The sequence below is a fragment of the Passer montanus genome, unplaced genomic scaffold, assembly GCF_014805655.1.
Source record: "Passer montanus isolate IOZ18808 unplaced genomic scaffold, ASM1480565v1 scaffold27, whole genome shotgun sequence".
Taxonomy (NCBI): Eukaryota; Metazoa; Chordata; class Aves; order Passeriformes; family Passeridae; genus Passer; species Passer montanus.
In genome coordinates, this window is record NW_024367372.1 from 9,416,066 (window position 1) to 9,435,229 (window position 19,164).

The 19,164-nt window shown below is 40.4% G+C and overlaps 1 protein-coding gene across 5 annotated transcripts in view; it reads left to right on the forward strand.

Annotated features, from left to right (window-relative positions):
- Nucleotides 1-311: 311 nt before the first annotated feature.
- The window catches only part of BTBD7 (BTB domain containing 7), a 52,342-nt gene continuing 33,489 nt past the window's right edge, over nt 312-19,164 (forward strand). For 4 of the 5 annotated variants that reach the window (XM_039712591.1, XM_039712593.1, XM_039712595.1 and 1 more), the window contains exons 1-2: nt 324-448; nt 11,050-11,205. The gene's annotated coding sequence lies outside the window, so the exon portion shown is untranslated. Of the gene's footprint in view, nt 449-11,049; nt 11,206-19,164 lie in introns of all 5 variants that reach the window. The other variant, XM_039712592.1, reaches the window with a different exon arrangement.

Below are 19,164 nucleotides of genomic sequence, written 5' to 3' on the forward strand. Positions count from 1 at the left end.
GCGTACACGGCAGACACCCCTGCACCTGGGCACGGCAACAAGCTTGGCAGGTGTGTCACACAGAGCAGGCAGTGCGGTGTTGGAACGGGGGTCGCGGCAGGGGCACACATGCCGGGCTCGGCTTTTCCACACGATCCCAGACCAGCTGTGCGGGGAAAAGCACCGAGACCCCGAACTCCCCGACCCGCCGGGACGCAGCAGCGCCGCCAGCCCTACACCGCCCCCTCAGCCCCGGCCGCCCCCTCAGCCCCGGCCCCGCCCTCAGCCCCGGCCCCCCGGACCACGTGGCTCGCGCGCCGCAGCGCCGCCGCCGCGCAGGCGCCGTGCGCGCTCCCGCTGCCCGGCCGAGCCTGGGGCTCGGGAGCAAAATGGCGGCGGCCGGAGCGGGGCCGGGCGGGAGCGGGCGGCGCTGAGCCGGGAGGATGGCGGCGGCGAGCGGCTGCCGGAGGTGAGGCACCGCGGGAAGCCGGGCTGCGAGGGGATCGCGGGCTTGGTGTCACGACGGCGGAGGGGAGGGGGCAAGACCGTCGACGCCCCCACGGCGGGACTCCCTGCGCGCCCCGCCGGGCCGGCTGCGGGCGGCTTGTCCCGCTGCGCCGCTGCCAGCCCGCAGCTCCGCGGGGCCCCGCCGCGGGAGGAGCCCTGCTCCCCGTGCCGCTCCCGGCCCGCACGGTGCGCGGTCCGGAGCGGCGGCAGCGGCCTCGGCTGTGCCTGTCCGAGCTGTCGGGTCCTGCCTCGCCGCCCTTTCGCTCCCTTCTCTCCCTCCTTCCCTCCCTTCCGCCCCGGGCGCTCCCCGCGGAGCTGCAGAGCTGCTCGAAGCCGTCTCCGCAGGAGCTGGTGCGGGGCTCGTGCTCCCGCGGCCGCGGAGCTCCGCCCGTGTCGGGCCGGGGCAGCGCGGCCGCGCTCGCCCGCCGTGCCTGCGGGGCTCCCGGCCGGCCCGGCCCGTGCCCCGGCCCGGAGATCGCCGCTGCCCCGGGATTCGCGGGGCTTTGCCCCGCTCCCCTCTGCACAGGTGTTACCGCCGTGTTCCTGGAGAAACTTGGAGAGCTTTGTAGGTGATGTGTTCGCTCGTGCCTCTGGAATATTCCTGCTGCCAGTGGGATAAGTGCTGTTCTGTTGGTTCGTGTTTCTACTTGCTCTTCCCCGCCATCCCGTATGAGACCGTTGGGTGAAAGATGACACACATGTCGAGTACTAACATAAAATACGATAGCAGGATAATAAAATACGTGTTGATGCAATGGTAGTTTGTGTGAGAATTTACCTTAGGCAGTGTAGCATCGCTTGAGGCTTTGCTTCAAACCCATGTAATATAATAACAAATTTAAAGTGTTTGGCACATATACCATTGGGATGTGATCACCTCAGGTTTTGCCACATACTGCATGCTCTGTTTTCATTTCGAAATAGAGAAAATAAAAACAGAAGCCAAAATAAAAAATGTTTAAGCCTCGTAACACACGTTGAGACACTGAAAAGCTTGAGGAGGTAAAGCTTTACCCTCTTTTTCTGAACGATCTCAGCGAAGAGGATGAGTTTTCTAAACTTCTCTTTTATTGTTTCAAATACTTCATCCTAGTTCTGTGTTATTATCCTTCTTCACACAGGGTGGTGCAGGGAGTGGAATTCTTCTTAGATCCTTCTCCATTTGAACCTTTTGCTTAAGAATTCAGTTAAAATACATTTTCCTCCACCCCTTTTTTGACTAAGAGTCTGCTACCAATGTAACAAAAACAATTCTGTAGATGTTATTTATGAGGATGTGGAACAGAAGGCTGTTAGTAATGTACAGATTCTGTGGACCATGATGTTTATAAGACCAGGTCTGAGTGCTTATTATGTAAAATATCTGTGTGAGCATAATGTATTGAGAAGGTATGGGTTGTGATGTTTTCTCCCTTTTTGGAATAATTTATCGACTAGATAACTAGTCTCAGTTGATGGACCAAAGCATTATTGAGCAATTTAAGAACTTGCTACTTTGCTGTGTCAATTAGTGTCATGTAAACAGTACTATCTGTTCGTGCTTTTATGTAAACATGTGATGAATGTCACAGTAAATCAAGCTTGTATCTTAAGTTACAACACAAAGCTGCCTATTGCTCACTGGTTTGTGTTCAGCTCTGAAGTTAGACTTGCATAGTTGAGCTGCACGCAGGTAATCTTGGAAAGGGAGCTCAGTGTTTTGTGTCAGATGTTCAGCCAGTGCTTGTTTTTGTTCACTGGAGATGAAAACAGCTGTTGACTCCTTTGTATTTCAGCTCAGCTGCACTAAGCATTGTTTGACTTGCTTTCAAACTTCAGCCAATACATAAATGGGTTTGACATTCTAATCTGACCGTGCTGCTTGTATGTTTAAGTGTACAAACTAGAAGTTGACTTGGGTCATTTACTGTGGCATTGTTGCAGTTGTTGCCATTTAAAAATTCCTTACCTCTTACATTAGTAAGTAAATTCTCTTCATATGTCCAGATTCCCTTGCTGAGTCATAGATACAGCTTATAGCTGGCATGGACTGATTTGCAAAGACTCATACATGAAGGAATAGAATTACTTCTATAAGCTCTCCTGGAAGACTTGCTTGAATTTGTCATAGGGATTTTTAATTTTTTTCCCCTCTTAGTTTTCAAGCTTGTTTGAGAAGCTCCAAACTTTATGTTGTGAAGCTATGTTGCTCACTGTTAAATTAGAGTAGAATGTGCTGCCTTTGCAGCCAGCTTTTTAAATGTAATTCAGTGAAACTGCCAGAGCCTGATGAATGAACAACAAAATATCGAGTCTTCATTTTGAAAGCGGCCTTTCAAGTTGCTGCGTACATGGTGTCAGGTTTACAGATTAATTGTCACTGATGACAATTAATCTCAAGGTTTGTTGGGGATGAATTTTAAGGACAATGTCTTCTGTCCTGTTAGTAAGCTGCAGTTGTGATGTGGTGTCATAGGGTCCTGCACGTGGCCGTAGGAGGAGGTGGGACACTAACCCTGCTTGCTCCTCTGCCACCCTGATGTTTGCTCGTGATACATCAGACCGCATGCAAGAAAAGGGGAGCTTTTTCTGATGTCTTGGGTACACTGCGGTGAACTGAGGTAGCTGTGGCTGCCTTTCAGAGCCAAGCAGTCAGATGAATGAAAACATCCCTTGGACATATTGATGGACTGCATGTAGTTCACTTTAATCAATAAATAGATCTATAGGGAAACGGTGAGATTGCACTTCAGAAGAAATAACTGTATTCCTCATAATACTGATGAGAATTACAGCAAATCATGTGCTGCCTTTGCAGCCAGCTTTTTAAATGTAATTCAGTGAAACTGCCAGAGCCTGATGAATGAACAACAAAATATTGAGTCTTCATTTTGAAAGCGGCCTTTCAAGTTGCTGCGTACATGGTGTCAGGTTTACAGATTAATTGTCACTGATGACAATTAATCTCAAGGTTTGTTGGGGATGAATTTTAAGGACAATGTCTTCTGTCCTGTTAGTAAGCTGCAGTTGTGATGTGGTGTCATAGGGTCCTGCACGTGGCCGTAGGAGGAGGTGGGACACTAACCCTGCTTGCTCCTCTGCCGCCCTGATGCTTGTTTGCTCGTGATACATCAGACCACATGCAAGAAAAGGGGAGCTTTTTCTGATGTCTTGGGTACACTGCGGTGAACTGAGGTAGCTGTGGCTGCCTTTCAGAGCCAAGCAGTCAGATGAATGAAAACATCCCTTGGACATATTGATGGACTGCATGTAGTTCACATTAATCAATAAATAGATTTATAGGGAAACTGTGAGATTGCACTTCAGAAGAAATAACTGTATTCCTCATAATACTGATGAGAATTACAGCAAATCTTGATAGAGAACTGCTAATTTTAGTATTAACTCTAAATTTTTTTCTTTGCTTTTTGTTAACATTTTTAGATGGCTTTTGATTTCTGTTACCAGATTAATGGCTTTTCCATTTTTTCACACTATTCTGGAAACCTGATGCCCAGCTTTATTGTACGTGCAGTGGGGACCAGGAATCCTAGTTCAGATATATTAGGTGACTTTCCAGGGAGTCATTTAGCTATTGCTTTGTTTAATTTCCCAGGTTCTTTGAAGGAAAGGTCTTGTCAGTATCCTTAAATCTTTGCATAGAAGATAGTGTGGATTTTTAGAATGCTCTTTCCTATACTGGCTTACTAATATGCCTGAACTATAAGAAGGAACTGCAGATGCCACATTTGATTCTAGCCTTGCCTTTTACTCCCATCTAGTCTGTCCTGCATGTCTCCCAAGGATACCATCAGTGATGATGCTTTCTATATAATGAATGGACACTAGGAGATTGAAATTGTTATTATAATATGATTATTATATTTTGGGTTATTTCAATTATTAAACTGTACTTATCTTAACCTGTGAGTTTTACTGCATTGTTTTTTCTTTGCTTTCTGTTCTGTTCCCTATCCCACTGGCAAGGGGAACCCACAATAATAAGGATACCTGTGAGGTTCCTGATAGATGTTTAGTGGGGAAATTGGTTTAAACACTTTGTCCACTGCTGCTTTTCCTTACTTCCTGCACTGTCCCCTCAGCTGTGTTGGTAGGGCAGTTTACATGGCTTCGCTCTGAAACATTCAGGAAATTGATCTGTATGAAAAATAAACCACTAAAGCACAAGATAACTTCATGTCAGATCCTTCATCTGGGTCACCACATTGCTGTGGAAAGTCTGGTTGCACAGTGTAGAGGTGAGGCCAGGGAGGTAAAGGGGATCAGGGTGCAACTGGGTTGCCTGATGTGCTGGATTCAAGTACATGCCTAACTATATACTTAGTTAAATTTAAATCTGATTTGTTTGCTCCGTTGTGTGCAGGTGTTGTGCAAGCTTATGCCAAACACTACTGAATGTGAGCTTTAACTACTGGTGGCCTTGCAGACGTGTCCAGCCTGTTGGGGATTTTCTCTCATCACTGGGTTTAAACTGGTTATTTAGGTGTTTGAGTGCTAAAGCATGCAAGAAAAAAATTAACAGCTGTCAAAACTGATTAAGGAGAAGCTTTCAGTACTAAGTCTGGAGGTATAATGTTTTGGGCAACATCTTCTTAAATCAGTTTTATGTTTCAGAAGTATCTTCTAAGTGATTTTACTCTGTTTTTCAAACTTGACATTCAAGCGCGAGCCATTATCTGTATAACTGACTGATAATTTTCTAAATCCTATTTGATCTTTGTACTCAGATATTGTCCTAAGTCAGTGATCATTCATACTGTCTATTTTTTATGGCATTCAAACATCATTGTATGTTCAGTTCTTCCTGTATTAAAAAGTGGATCTTTTGTATTCATCCTGGCTTTTTTGTGCTGTCATACCCTGTTTCCAACCCAATGTAGTAAACAGTAAAGGGTAGAATTTAATTTGTAAAAATCTCTGTTAGAGAATATCTTTCCAGTTCTGCAGTTATTGTTAAAGAGCCTTTAACGATATTGTTAAAGACTCATATTGCCTTTATTGTTAATTTGCCTCATATTGTTAAAGAGCCTTTTTATTTCTACTCTCTCCTCTTTCTTATGGGACCATTTAATTGTGGCAATTTGTAGCTTTTAAGATTAATCTTTTTCTCTATCACTTCTGAACTTTGACATTATCTAGTGGGATGTGCTTTGGAGAGAGATCAAGCTAGTTAATGATATGCAAGATTCCTCTAATTTGGAAACTGTGTCCAAGTTCTGTTAAAACCTGGTTTCAGGATAACTATCAGGACATTTTACCATTCTGCTGATGGTAGCAATGGCTAAACTCAAAGGAGTTGATGTAAACAGTAATGTAATAAGTGGCTGCTGCTTGGTTCTTTAACTGGGCTTTTTCTTTTGTGACCCAGAATTTGCAGAAGCTCTGTGGGATCAGTAGAGCTGCAAAATGTATCTCTGTGTATTTTAAACTGCAGTCTGTGTGAGAGAAGATTTTTCTTGTAGTCTGCCCCTGACATTTTAATCAAGGTTTCATATACAAAGACCAAGAATACCAGTGTCTTGTGAAGGCATCCAACATGAGTAAAACTTCATACCTATTCATATGAATATTGAAGTATTTTTTGAGTGACCAAGTAGATCACATTGCATTAGTGAGAAACTGAAGTGCTGCTTTGCTTATCATCTGCTACTCCAGATCTCTGTACTGCAATGAAGAATATAAAACACTTCTGTAAATGGATAGGTTATTTTAAGTGCTTTAAAAATAATCAGTATGAGTGACAAAAGTTCTTTTTCATGCTTTTTTTCTCCTGACCCCAATACTGGAAATGCTGCTTGAGAGCTAATTAAAAGCATTCTAACATAATAAATACAATCAGAATGCAACATGACAGTATTTTGTGGACTGATGCTCCCTTATTCTTTGATTTCTTTTGATCTTCTGCTTTAGCTTTTTTCAAATGATGATTCTTAATGTAAAGATGGGGGAGAAGTGGTTCTTTGACTGTTAGAACTGGGTTTGTTGTAGATTTGGTGATTTTTTTGACTTAGCCTAGGAAGATGTCTTTTTTTAAAGCCTTCCTGCTGCTGTGATAATTATACTGCTTATCCACTTAAATTCTGCAGTGTATCAGATGAGGTTGTGCTGAAGTTCTTTTTACCTGTGGGGGCATTTACAGGTTTTTCTCATGTACCCAGGCATATGTCTTAAAATACATAAATGGCTAACAACCTCTGAAGCTGCTTGTGATACTTAACTGAATGACCAGAAGATCTCATCTGGAAGAAGGAAGGAGCCTAGGCATATACACAGTGGAATTTATTATTACCCATTTAAAAAACCCCTGATGAATCCCAGACTAACGAAGCATATGAATATATTATAGGCTGATATTAAAGTCTTGTACCTTGGTTCATCCTGTACTGGACATCTCAATTTTAGACATTTTGAGAGATGAAACGAAATGCATATAAAATGTCTAGAATGCAGGTAGAGAAGATAATGTTAATAGATTCATGGATTTCTTTACAGTCATTCTAGTAGTGACTGCTGCCCTCTGAAATACATCAAGTTGCTTATACTGTCATTTTAAGTTGAAAATACCTTTGCCAGTCTATAATGAGGTACTTCTAGGAAGTCTTTGAAATTGTTTTTATATTGTACCACGGAGACAATCAAGGTATAAGAATGCTGAGTTGACAAAATGCAGGCTGGAGATGGGAAGCTTTGTGTTACTCAGTGTAGTGATGGCCTTGGTACTGAAGGAGGAATAATCTAAGTTGTGTCACTACTGAGAGGCAACAGTTGGTACTGGAGAGCTGGATGCAAGCACCATAATGTCTGCAGAGGAATGTGTATGACAGCATGAGGAGCTACTCAGTGTCCTTGTGAGCCCCCCACACTCCCAGTGTATCAAGTATCTCCATCTTCGCTGCAGTTTATTTTCATGAGTCATTAGCTTATCTAAATTTTGGATAAGAATGTGTGTTCACTGCTTTAAATTCTCAAATCCCATCTTGGCTGACTGTTTTGGTTTTTAGAGGGTTGTTTTGTTTGTGGGGTTTTTTTTGTATTGCCAAAGATAATATTTAAGAGAATAATTTGATATATCCTTTTTTAAAAATGCATTAAAAGGTTACTTAGGTCAAAAAGTACCTCCTGCTTCTTATTTGGTCATCAAAATCTCTATAGGGTTTAGTCCTCCATTAAGCACTTCTGGAAATGTGTATTTGGACTTGAAATGCCAAAATACCCTTCTAACACAGTAAGGTTAACTTACAGTATAAGGCCTGTCTAATTGTATTTTGTAGTTCTAGGCATGGATCTGAAGACCTGGTAACCTCTGGTAAAGTGACTCTCATAAGTATTTATGCACTGCATCAAAGCTGCTTGTCTTTAACTGCGTTTGACTACAGTCTTTGATGTTATAACCGGGGCAATTACTACTTGAAGCTGGCTTTAAAGCTTAAATTACATGTCTTCTGAAAATGATGTTAATCAGAAGTACAGTCGTATTACAAACTTTCTAAAATATCTGTTCATACTACTCAGGGCTTTTCCACTACAACTAAAATTAAATTTGTTGTGTCTTGTTCTAAGTTTCTCAAGACATTTGAATTTCTCTGCTGAGAACATCTGAAGTAATTTTGTTACTGCATAATTTTTGAGTTAATTATTGGCTCCAAGTTTCCCCTTTGGATTAACAGACTTGTGCCAATCTAGGTATTTCTCCACCACTCCTTTGGGCATCTACTGTCCTTTCTCCTCCTTCCTTATTCTGTTTTTAGCTACCAACTTATTTTTGTTGGAGAATTAAATTGGAAAATGCCACATTTTGTGACTTAGTGTAAGCTGCATCAAAGCTCAGTTGTATTGGGTGCTAGCAATCTTCAACAGTAATGAGGGTGCTTTTATTTAAATATCTTGTGGCTCTGTAGTTTCATCTTTGTTTTATGTTTGGAAGGAAAAGGAGCTTGCCCTTTTTTCCACATACACAACATTAATGTGTTTCCTTATTGAAATGAACATTTTATTTTTGTTAATCTGAAAACTGATTAACAGGGAAAAAAAATCTGAAAACTGTTCTGTTCATTGAACATGAATGGAGGGTTGAGTGAGAATGGTCATCTAGGTAGCAAGGGAAGAGAGATTTCTTTTTTCTTTTTTCTTTTTTTTTCTTTTTCTTTTTTTTTGTAGCAGTGTTGTCTTTTTTTCTATACATTAATGAACTTTTCAAATCATGGAAGAATCAAATTAGATTAGAGAAGTAGAGCACAGGCTAGCAAAGTTTCTGCATTTTGCCCTTTCTTTGAATGTGAAGGAATTGTGGTATCAAGGACAGTTGTGCATGAGAGAGAGAAAGATGAACAAAATTTGGTCTAAAATTATATTAGGATCAATGGGTTTCTTTAATGGAGTAACTCCTGTAATTAGTGCCATGCAACGACTTTTGCTTTCCTCCTAAAGGTTTTGTTTGATTTCTTTGAAAAATCTATTTTATTTTTTTTTTTTTTTAGTATTCTGGGACATCTGAAAAGCTTCAGATCTTGTGGGGAGAGAAGGAAGAATTAAGACATGTCAACAGTCTGCTCAAAGGGCAGATTTGCCTTAGCAAATAGTTAAACAAAAAACCACCCCATAAGCTTTTCTAACTCTGCAGCCTTTAAAAGTCTGTGTTCATGAGTTATGTGTAGATGTTGCTGAATTAATGAAATTAAGTGTGTACATGATTGGTGCCTCTGTTTTCAGAAACAACGTTATGTCAACATTTGTGATGCTCTTTTGGCTGTTCTGTAAAACTTGCATATTCATGTTACAGAACAAAAAAAAATGCTTTGGAAGTGCAGAGAGAGCTTGTTGCAGGAAATGTGGAAGACATAACTTCCTTTTCTTGCCAAGGGGAAAATGTAAACAAAGCTCCAACTTAATTGTAGGCTAAGTACTAGTCTGGTTTTCTGACTAAGCCTTTCCTTCCTTAATTGATTTCTTTTATCACTGAGAAAGTATATTTTCTGAAATGCATTCCTTAGTAGTAGTTTTGGGCAGGACATTCCTTAAAGTTTGTGAGCATTTAGTTCTTGCTGGACTTTTATGGAATCTAAATGTGTATTAATGAAGATAACTACTGAGACTGGAGTTACTGTTGTAACTTTTGAGGGTTTTGAGGGAAAATATTGCAGTATTAATGTATTTCGCTACTATCTTCAAAATGACTGAAATCTTTGAAGTATACAACATAGAAAAATTTCTTGTCATCAGGTGTTATAAGTGTAAGTTTGTGGTATCAGTGTGGCTCTTAAAATTTTCTGCTGAAGTTAATGTATGTAAATTAACCGTGCAGAAGAGTCCAGCCAAAGGGGACATCTTTCAAATGTGTAAGTTTTTAAGTAACTGTTAAAATCTTAGTATATACAGATATAATTGATTTATAAGAACAGGTATAAGATCATTGTGTGAGTTGTGGGGGGGTGTTGTCTTAAAAACCTCTAAATACTAGGAAAACGTTCTGTGGGTTTGACCAGGAATTTCACCCTTGCTCAGGGAGGCAGCAGTGAATAACCAGTTTACACGGTCTCAAATAAATCAACTGTTGTATAAATACCATGTACAATCAATTTTACAAATTGATTTTGTATTGGTTCCTGCAGCAGTGAACAGAATAGACTTGGGAGTGACTGTGGATATTAGGAGACAAGTGGAAGATATGAGTGTCAACCCTGGTGGCAGGCCAGGGTGACTTGAAGAGAGAGCAGAAAGCATGACTACAAGGGTATAGTTCTGTGGGGTTGTGAGGCAGTCTCATAGGAATAGTCTGCTCTCTTCATATTGAGAGCTGTGAGATCCAGTTCCAGTTTTAGCTGCCTGTCAGACAAACGTCCTGGAGTTCCCTCTTCCTGTCTGTTATCTGCCACTCTCTCCAGCAGTGGGGTGATGGATCAGCCATTTGAAATGACTTGGTTTGTGATCATATAATCTCCATATGCAGTGTGAGGGGGAGCAAGAAAACCCCTTGGCAGGATGGAGCGTGAGGGAAAAGTACAATTCCCTGTTAGTTTGACTTCAGTGGTAGTATCAGATCACCCTGGTGTACCTGTGAAGAGCTGACAGGCAGTGAGTCCTGCAAACACAGTTAGCTTCTGTCAGAGGTCGAGTTCACTACATTGAGGGGAATATATTTAAAATTCACATAGGCTTAGCTTTGTATTTCTTTCCTATATGAGTAATACCTAGATGCATATATTCTGGCACTGCAAATTTAAAATCATCCAAGCATTCAAAAAAGCAACAGCTGCCATGGACCTCTCTAGTAGTGATGGCTTCTATGTGAAGTGTTAACTGAGGAGGGAGCAAACTGTACAGATACAGAGGAAAATAAGTACAGGCCAAAGAAGCAGCAATCAGCCACCTGGATCCTGGGAGCACTGTCATGGTGAATCCTAGCAGTAGCTGCTGCTGTCTAAATTGCCTTTTTTTGCTAGAACTGCCCTTGCTTTGCAGGTGATTTTTCCTACTGTTAATTTTTTAAGAGCTCCAGAGAAGAAAAGCATATTGCAAAAGTGGTATTATAGCTGCCCACTTAAAATAAGCTGTTTTTATTGACAGTGGTAGTTGGCTGAATGAAGATTGAGGCAGTGCTGTACTTGGGCTGGAGCAGCTACACCAAAGGATCAACTGCAAACAAACACGGTCCAGTCAGGACTTGCATGGCTTTCCAAACATCTGCTACAATGAAGAGGTACAGCTCTGCTGCAGGAATAGGTGCGTGGGGACTGGGAATGTTTATTTTTTGAAGACTGTCTACTGAGTATTAGTCAAACTGAATGTTGTGTTTGATTGTGGGGAGCAAAGTAACCTTTTCTTGCTGTTCTTTCTTCTCTGTGGCATCATCTGGGTTCCTTGAGCCATTGGGTAAACTGGTGCAGGGAGCTAACTACAAGGGGAAGAAAAAAAATCTCACAGAAGAGAATACCTGTGTTTAGCTGCTGACACAATGGAGGAGCTTTGGGGAGGTGCTGGTGGGAGCTGTAGTGAGCACTGGCACTGAAGAAATGTGTGTGGAGCTGGTGTTGGTGAGCCAGGTTAGGTTTGTATACACCAAATAATGCATTTTGAATCCAGATTGCAGCTGTGGTTTTGTTGGATGCAAGACTTGTCGTGGCTTGTGGCTTACTGTTGAAAGTATTCAAACTGTAGCTGTAATGAGCTAAATTTTATGGCCGTGACTTAATGCTATCTTCAGTGAGGAAAATCAGTGTTTCTTTAATAAAATTAAAGGAACATTCATGTCTCATGAAATGACTGGACTAGGTTGCCTTTTGGATTTTTACCACATTTTTTTATGTTCCCCCTTCCAGTTTTTCTGTTGTATATAGATGTATCCATTGGTGTTAAATGTGTAAGAAATTATGCTAGCAGCCAATACTTCAAACTTGTTTTATCAAAGAGAAGAGGCTGAAGGGGTGAAATTGCTGTTGTGTGATGACAAAAGGACCCACAGAGAGGATGGTGTGCAGAAGAAAAGGAATGGTGGTGTATTAAGGCCTGAAGTGTCAAGAAGATTATTTTGGATATACAGCAATATTGCTAATAGCAGTTTTTAGCCGCAGGCAGGGGTTTCAGTGGAAATAGATGAGCTGTGTATTGTTACCAAGCAGCTTGGGGGCTTGAGCATAAAGGAAGAGTATTGTATAGAAACACTGTAGTCAAGAGGAATGATGTTCCAAGCAACAGAAATATCACAAGATGTTGTTACTGATACAATGACTGGCTGGCAGGATGAGGAGTTGATTGCAGCCAAAGATAGAAGTAATTTTTCATCTATTGAAAGAGGTTACCTATATGGGAAGGCTGATCAATATATGGGTCCAAGACTTTTTAATCCGCTTTGATGTTGGAGCTATTGTTGTGAAAACCCCAAGCAGTGTCATCACCAGAGATGACTCAGGCTGTGGAAGTTAATAAGGGAACTAAAGCTGAGTGATCAAAAGGTTGCCTTTTTAAAGTTGATTTGAAAATAGTAAGTCATAAGATAGGGTGGGTGCTGCTTGCCTACTTAGGTAGGTACAGAGCACAGTGTCTGGGATTGTCCTGTTAGTGCTCTATTGCACTCTCAGAGGCAGCATGTTCTGAGAGGAAGTGTAAATGTAACTGTGCACTGAATTTACAAGCACTGTTGTTGTACAGGAAGCTCCCACATCCTCATTCAGAGTAAATGACTTTCTGTGAAATAATTGGGCCTGGATAAAAAGGGAAAATAACTCCAGTACAAGGAAAACTGTAGGATGTATGGATCTTCCATATGACTGGGGTTTGAGCCAAGATTTTCCCATCTTAGTAGATTTGTTAATTGAAAACAGGATTTTGTGTTGTGGTTGGATCACAGCTTGAGCAAGAGGAGGAATTCCCTTTCTTAATGAGACACAGAGGGATCTTTGGAAGGCACTCTCAGACTAAGTAGAATAAAATTCCATGGGGGTAGAAGACTGGAGATGAAAGACTGCTTGGCCTGTTCCAGAAGAAGCAGCAATCCTGTTGACAAATAAAGGGTACAGGAATATGAAGCCCATGAAATAGGCTCTGTCGAGGTGGTAGAGCTTCATGTGGAAGGTTTTTACTTCTGCTCCACTTCTGCCTTTTCCAGAGAGGGAAAAGGAGCAGGTGACCATGGATATTGCTGCAGTAATGGACAGTCGTTATCTGGAGACACACTGAGGAGGACAGTGGTCTTACTAGACTAGTATTTGACCTCAGTATCCAAGGCTGAATATAGCTGAAATCTCCATGAGTTAGAGATCTGCCTGACAAGACAAAATCTTATCCTGAACTTTGATGGAAAGAAAAAAAGCAGACTACTTTAAAAAAAAAAAATAAAGTCTGTTCCTTTTTAAGGTACTTTTCCTGTAATTTGGAAATTCCTTTTTCTCTCTTAACCAACTGATGTGTTCATACATGCAAACCAAAGAATATTTGCTGTTCTTAAAAAGAAGGCATGTGGGCAATTTCTGCTCAAAAGAGGCCTTTTGAAACACATTTAGACTCCTCAAAATTTATTGCAGTATGTCAGACTAATGTGCAATCATTCTAGACTGGCTAAAATTAATTATCCTAATTTTCCTGTAAATGGATATTTTAATACCTAATTACTCTGTTTAGTGATATTGATAAAGATTTGGTGGATAGGATTTTTCTGATTTTCTTATAAAGTAGATTTAATGATGTTTTTATCTAAATCAGATAATGTTCCTTTCAAGTTAACTTGTGAAAAATGGAGTCATTGAAGAGTATGCTGTCATTTCACTTCAAGAGAGTCCTAGAGGGCCATAAATGAGCTCTTGCTCATTTGGCCGAAAGAAGTGTTTTGAATTAATCTTCAGGAACATTAGTTAAGTCTCTTATATGAATGTTAAAAATCAGAATAGACTTTTAGTAAATTAGTGTGACTTTGCAACCAACTGTAAGAATCACTGATGTAGAGAGATGAAAATTTATTTGCTGGTATATGAAGACATGTAATTTGCTTGGGAGGAACAGCCTATTCCATGCAGGATTGTACTGCTGTAATTCAGTTAATCTCTGTGTGCTTTGTGTGTTTGAATTTTTTAGCTGCTGGAATTTTTTGTGTTTAGAGGAATATAAATATGTTGATGTCCCCTGCCTCCACACTGCTGTTAGTGATTTGACCTGTCAGTCCCTGTTAATGACATTATTTATTTACTTCTACGATGTGACGTGTTCATATCATACTTGAAATTGCTTTGCTGATCATCAGAAATACTACTTTGAGTGCTGTGTGCAAAGACAGCTTTGAAAAGAGGTTTTTGTCCTGTAAGTTCTGTGGGGTTTTTTTTCAACTGTTGAAATGCTGCTCAGTGTTTTCAATTTCTGAAGTGTGCGTATCTTGAAGACTACACACCTTTGTGCTCTGAGCATAGTTATTTTAACTTTCACTCTGATTCCTCAGAGGAAATGTTGAAAATCACTACAGGTTGTTTGTTGGCGGATTTTCCTCACTAAAACTCAGTCCAGTGATTCTCAACAAATCCAGAAATAAAAAGCTAGGACTGTTGTGATGTTTTTATCACCTCTGTTTTGAAAGAACTTCTTGATGGAGAAGCATACTACTTCATGGAAGAGAAAATGCTGTAAATTTCCTGCTAAACTATAAGAAAGGGTTCTTTGTGGTCGCTGGAACACATGATTCTCAGCAAAGACTGAGTAATGCAGTCACTTTCATAATCTGGTTATATCTGCTTTTTCTTGCCCTCTTGAGCTGGGGACTGCTGATGTGGCTTAAGTTCTGGTGCTTTTCCTTATTGGATTTTTCTTTATATCCAATGCAGTGAATAGTGAAATAACACAGATTCATTAGCCTATGTTGTAAAGAACATTATCCAAACCACAACCTTTCAGCTCTTTCAGTTGCATCTTACTACTCTATCATCCAGTTAATTTTGAGTAATGATAAAGTTTGATTGCTTGACTTGATTATAAAAAGGAGTCAAAATAGGTTTTGCATGGATTTGCACGTGTGTCAGGATAATCAACTGAGCCTTCAAATTTCACTTGTTTCCTTTTGAACAGAAAATTACTTGTCAGTTACACAATTTCTTTAAGGTACGCTGTCCATATGCGTTCAGTCCTTTAAGCATTTACTCTTCCAAGACTGGAGAGTTGACCTCTACAAAATCTGAGAATGTGCCACTACCTCTGAGTGTCTCATCCGTGGAAAAAGAGGAAGGTCAGGACAGGTAGCATTCAGTTCCCATCAGCTCCTCTTACTTGGAGAACCACTTTCTCCAAGGAAAATTAGGTAGATACTACTCCATGCACATCTGAACAAGCAGTTGGAACTCCAGCCACAAACAACTTTGTCTTCATTTTTAAGAGCTTGTGCCTTTAGATGTTGACTTGTAATTCCAGCAGTGTACTGCATAACAACCAGCATGGCCAGGGCTGGCTCTGGAGACTTCTCAGTGGATGGGAACTTGCTTCTGTTCTTCTGAACATGGGATTGTTCCTGAATCACTTGGTGATGGCTCAGGGCTCAGTGGTCACCACACTGCTGTTCTGCTGGAGGCAGGTTCGGGATGTTAAGACAAGCTGGTGGGATGTACTTTGGGCATGACAGCAATGGTCCATTCTTACAAGTTCTTTCTTTTTTAGTTTTTGATCTACCTAACTTCTATAGAAATAAGTTTAACCTTGCTGAAATTTAGTTGATGTGTTTCCTTACTAGGATTGGTGCTTTTTATTGCTGCATCTTGTCATCTCATCTTGCAGTAAAGTTGTGTTTGTTACTTGAAATGAGCTGTTGGGCAAAAAAAAGGTAGCATTTTTGGTCTGGATAAAAATTAAACAAACATGAATAAGTTATTCTTATGATGCCTGGGTTGCCATTTACTCATAGGAAATTTAAAACATGTTAGGTAAAATGAAAACCTGAAGTACAGTGTTGGTGCAGGTATGTGCATGTACTTGATATAATTTCCTACTTTGCTTTTAGTGTTACGCTATTGCATAATCCTATGGCAGCGACTCCAAAAGAAATACAAAGGTCTTGAAATTTTCTGGGGGAGAAATCAAATGGTTGTAAAACCTGTTGTAGTACTCTCGACTTTGCTCTTTATATTAATTGGATCCCAGTGATTTACAGGAAATTTTATGAAATGTTTGTATTGAGTGATGATATAAACAAAAGTGTCACTGTTATCCAAAGTCCATTCTGTACAGAGACTTTTTGTTAAATCAAAATTCCCAGTCCAGGAATACCTGGCTGTCAGCCCAGATACCTCAGATGCATGTCATGTAGCTTCTTAGGATTTTAGGTTCAGTGTGACAAATATTGAGAAGGCTGAGAAACTTATTTCAGGCTGAAACCTTTAAGCAGACTTGTGCTTACTTTAAATTTTATTCTGAGTATCAGTATAATCTGAAAGTCACTTCTATACTGTTTTGTAGGATTTGGAGTGGTAATTTTGGATTCTGTTAACTTCCTCATTTCACATAACACACTCCATATACTTTTTCTGCAGCACAGGCTTTTTTAAACAAGCTTTGACATAGTTTAACTCTTTTCCTGTGTATGTGTGTACGTTCATAACACATCTGTACGTGCGTCACTGCTCTCAACAACTGATTCAGTTGGTCAGCAGATGTTGAATTTAGTTTCATTGTGGTAATGTTTATGGGGATGCATGCAGGCTTTTAATAAAAAGTAAAGAAAAAGCTCACCTGATGGTGGTTTTTGAAACAAAATTCCATGGGTGTATTCTGAGGCTAACATGAAATTTAAAAGTTCTTCAGATAAGCTGAAATAAGGGAACTTTTGCTATGCTGGATAACTTCTGCAAGAAAAGACTAAATCTATCTTTTTGAAGCTAAAGATCTAATTGTTTGTGGTTTGGAGTTTTTCCTTCATTTTTATGTTCCTCTTCTTTTACAAGTGCCTTTCACTGTGGAGAAGCCGCATTCTTGACTTGGCATGTTTGTAGTAGCTGAGTTGTATTGAGTAGACTCAGCTAATTATATGCTAGACTAGCTGCTGTTCAGGTAGGCTGTGTTTAGTACAGAGGACAAAGTGGACAATAGCAAAACAAACCAAACAAAAAAAAAGACATCTAAATCCATGAGTAGTTCAAGTACACTTTGCTGTTGAAAGCTGCAGTAGTGCAAGTATTCATGTGATGCCATAAAAACAAATTGGGTGACTGATACTGTTTCAACTTCTTGTTTAGGTTGGCTCTAATGTGGGTGAGTTTATCTGGTTTACAAAATATCTGGACAGAACCATCAAGGTAGGAAAAGTGGTTATGGGAACGAAGAGAGTAAGGCAGGGCTTTCTCCAGGACAGAGTTCATCACTGGTGCTAGCTGAATTTTTTGGGAAATGCAACATGGGTTATATAATATTATCTTGTAAAACTTAGTGCTTTATTAAAAAATAATTGATTGATACATGAGGTTAAGGACAGTAGTGGAACTAAAGCTATTGTGGGTTTTGAGCCATGGGGCCCAATACACTTTATGAGCTGCAAAACATTTGAATTCAAGAAGCAAAATAGTCTTAAGAAATCAGCCTGCACACACATTACGTAGCAATGCATGGAAGTTATGTATTCTAAATTTAGTGACCCTGGGACTTGCTTCTGAATATTGAGTGCTTACTTATTAAAAAAAAAAGCCCAACACTTGTTTTTTCTTCTCTTTTTCACCTAGCTCCTGGCCTCTTTCCTGTGTCAGGAACAACTGAAAACTATTAGTAGACATCTAATAGACAAGTTATCACACCACAGCTGAATGCAGAAAAGTGTAATAAAAATGGCATTATTTCAGGACTCAAGTCCAAATGAACCAAGTCCAATTCTAGGTGAGAAAAGGGAAGTTGTTGGGATATCTGCTCAGGTTGCTAGCCTTTACCTGTGAGCAAGTTAGCATTTAAACTGAAAGGTGACTTTTACCTTCACAAAGTTTGTCCTGGGTGTAACTAATTCCATCTAGAAATTTATACCACATTTAAGCCACATATTCTTGGTGCATATAGAAATCACTTAGAGTGTCACTGTTTTAATGAATTTATTTTCTGAGTGTTTTTTCTTAAGTCAGTGAAGTTTTTCAGAAATGAAGTAGAGACCCATGCCATATGGCTTCAGTAATCTGTGAATAGCTTATTTCTGCACAAGGGAGAAGATGAGTGCATGCAGTGGCTAACACTGAGCTAATCCACCACCTTGTGTTTGCTGAGATTTACTGCTATTTGCTGGTGTGATGTTGCCTGCTTTGTGTGTGCTCTGGTTCTATCTTCATCCTGAGTAGGCTTCTGTTCATGTAGGAGGGTATTTTGCCTTTGTTTGCTGATGTGTAGCAAGCTGAAGCAGCGTGGAGACAGGTTCAGGATTGTTTGCAGTTGAGATGACCTGGCTGGCTGGCTGGGGAGGGCAGGCACGGGAGCTCCCTCTTCTCGTTTACAAGGCTGTAGGCTGGCTCAGGTTGGCTTGAAAGCTGCTGTGGTGGTTTTATGGTTGTGTCTCCTGCCCTAGCAGAATTCCACTAGTGCTCAGCAGGCTGCAGCTGTGTGAGGCCACCCTGGGATATGCACAGGCCAGAGCAGCAATTCTGCCTGATAGCCACGTCTGTAAAGCCGGGTTTTCAAACCCTTCCTTACTCTTCCTCCTCAGGTACCCAGCCCTGAATCCTGGAGCGCTTGTTCCCCTCACCTCTGTGCCTACAGCAATTTTCAACCTTTTTTTCTTGGCCTTTTTCTGCTCCCCAGGATGTGCACTTTGAAACATGCTCTTCCATGTCGCTTTCTTGGCCAATTTAACATGGCAGAGATTACCAAGAAAGCAAAAAAACTTGGAAGCATGTAACAAATCTATGTGTTCACAATATTCAAGGGAATCTAAAAGAGTCTTAGAATAGACTTTATCTTTCTATTACTCTTTATCTTCAAATTTGTATTTGGAAGGGGGCACAAGTGTTCAGTTGACAGCAGTTCTTCATGGGGTAACTTTCATTTTTCAGCATTAATATTTTAACTGCTAATATTGGAATAAATTAGAATGTCTTTGTTGTACGTTAGCAATGAATCCTTGTTCAATTCACCTCGAGCTGTAGAAAACTAAGGTGTTTTTAAATGCCAAAAAAATTTGAATGTATCCTTAAATGCCTTATTTTTACTGTTTCAAATGTACTTCTAGGTCTTCTCAATTCTAAATTGAAA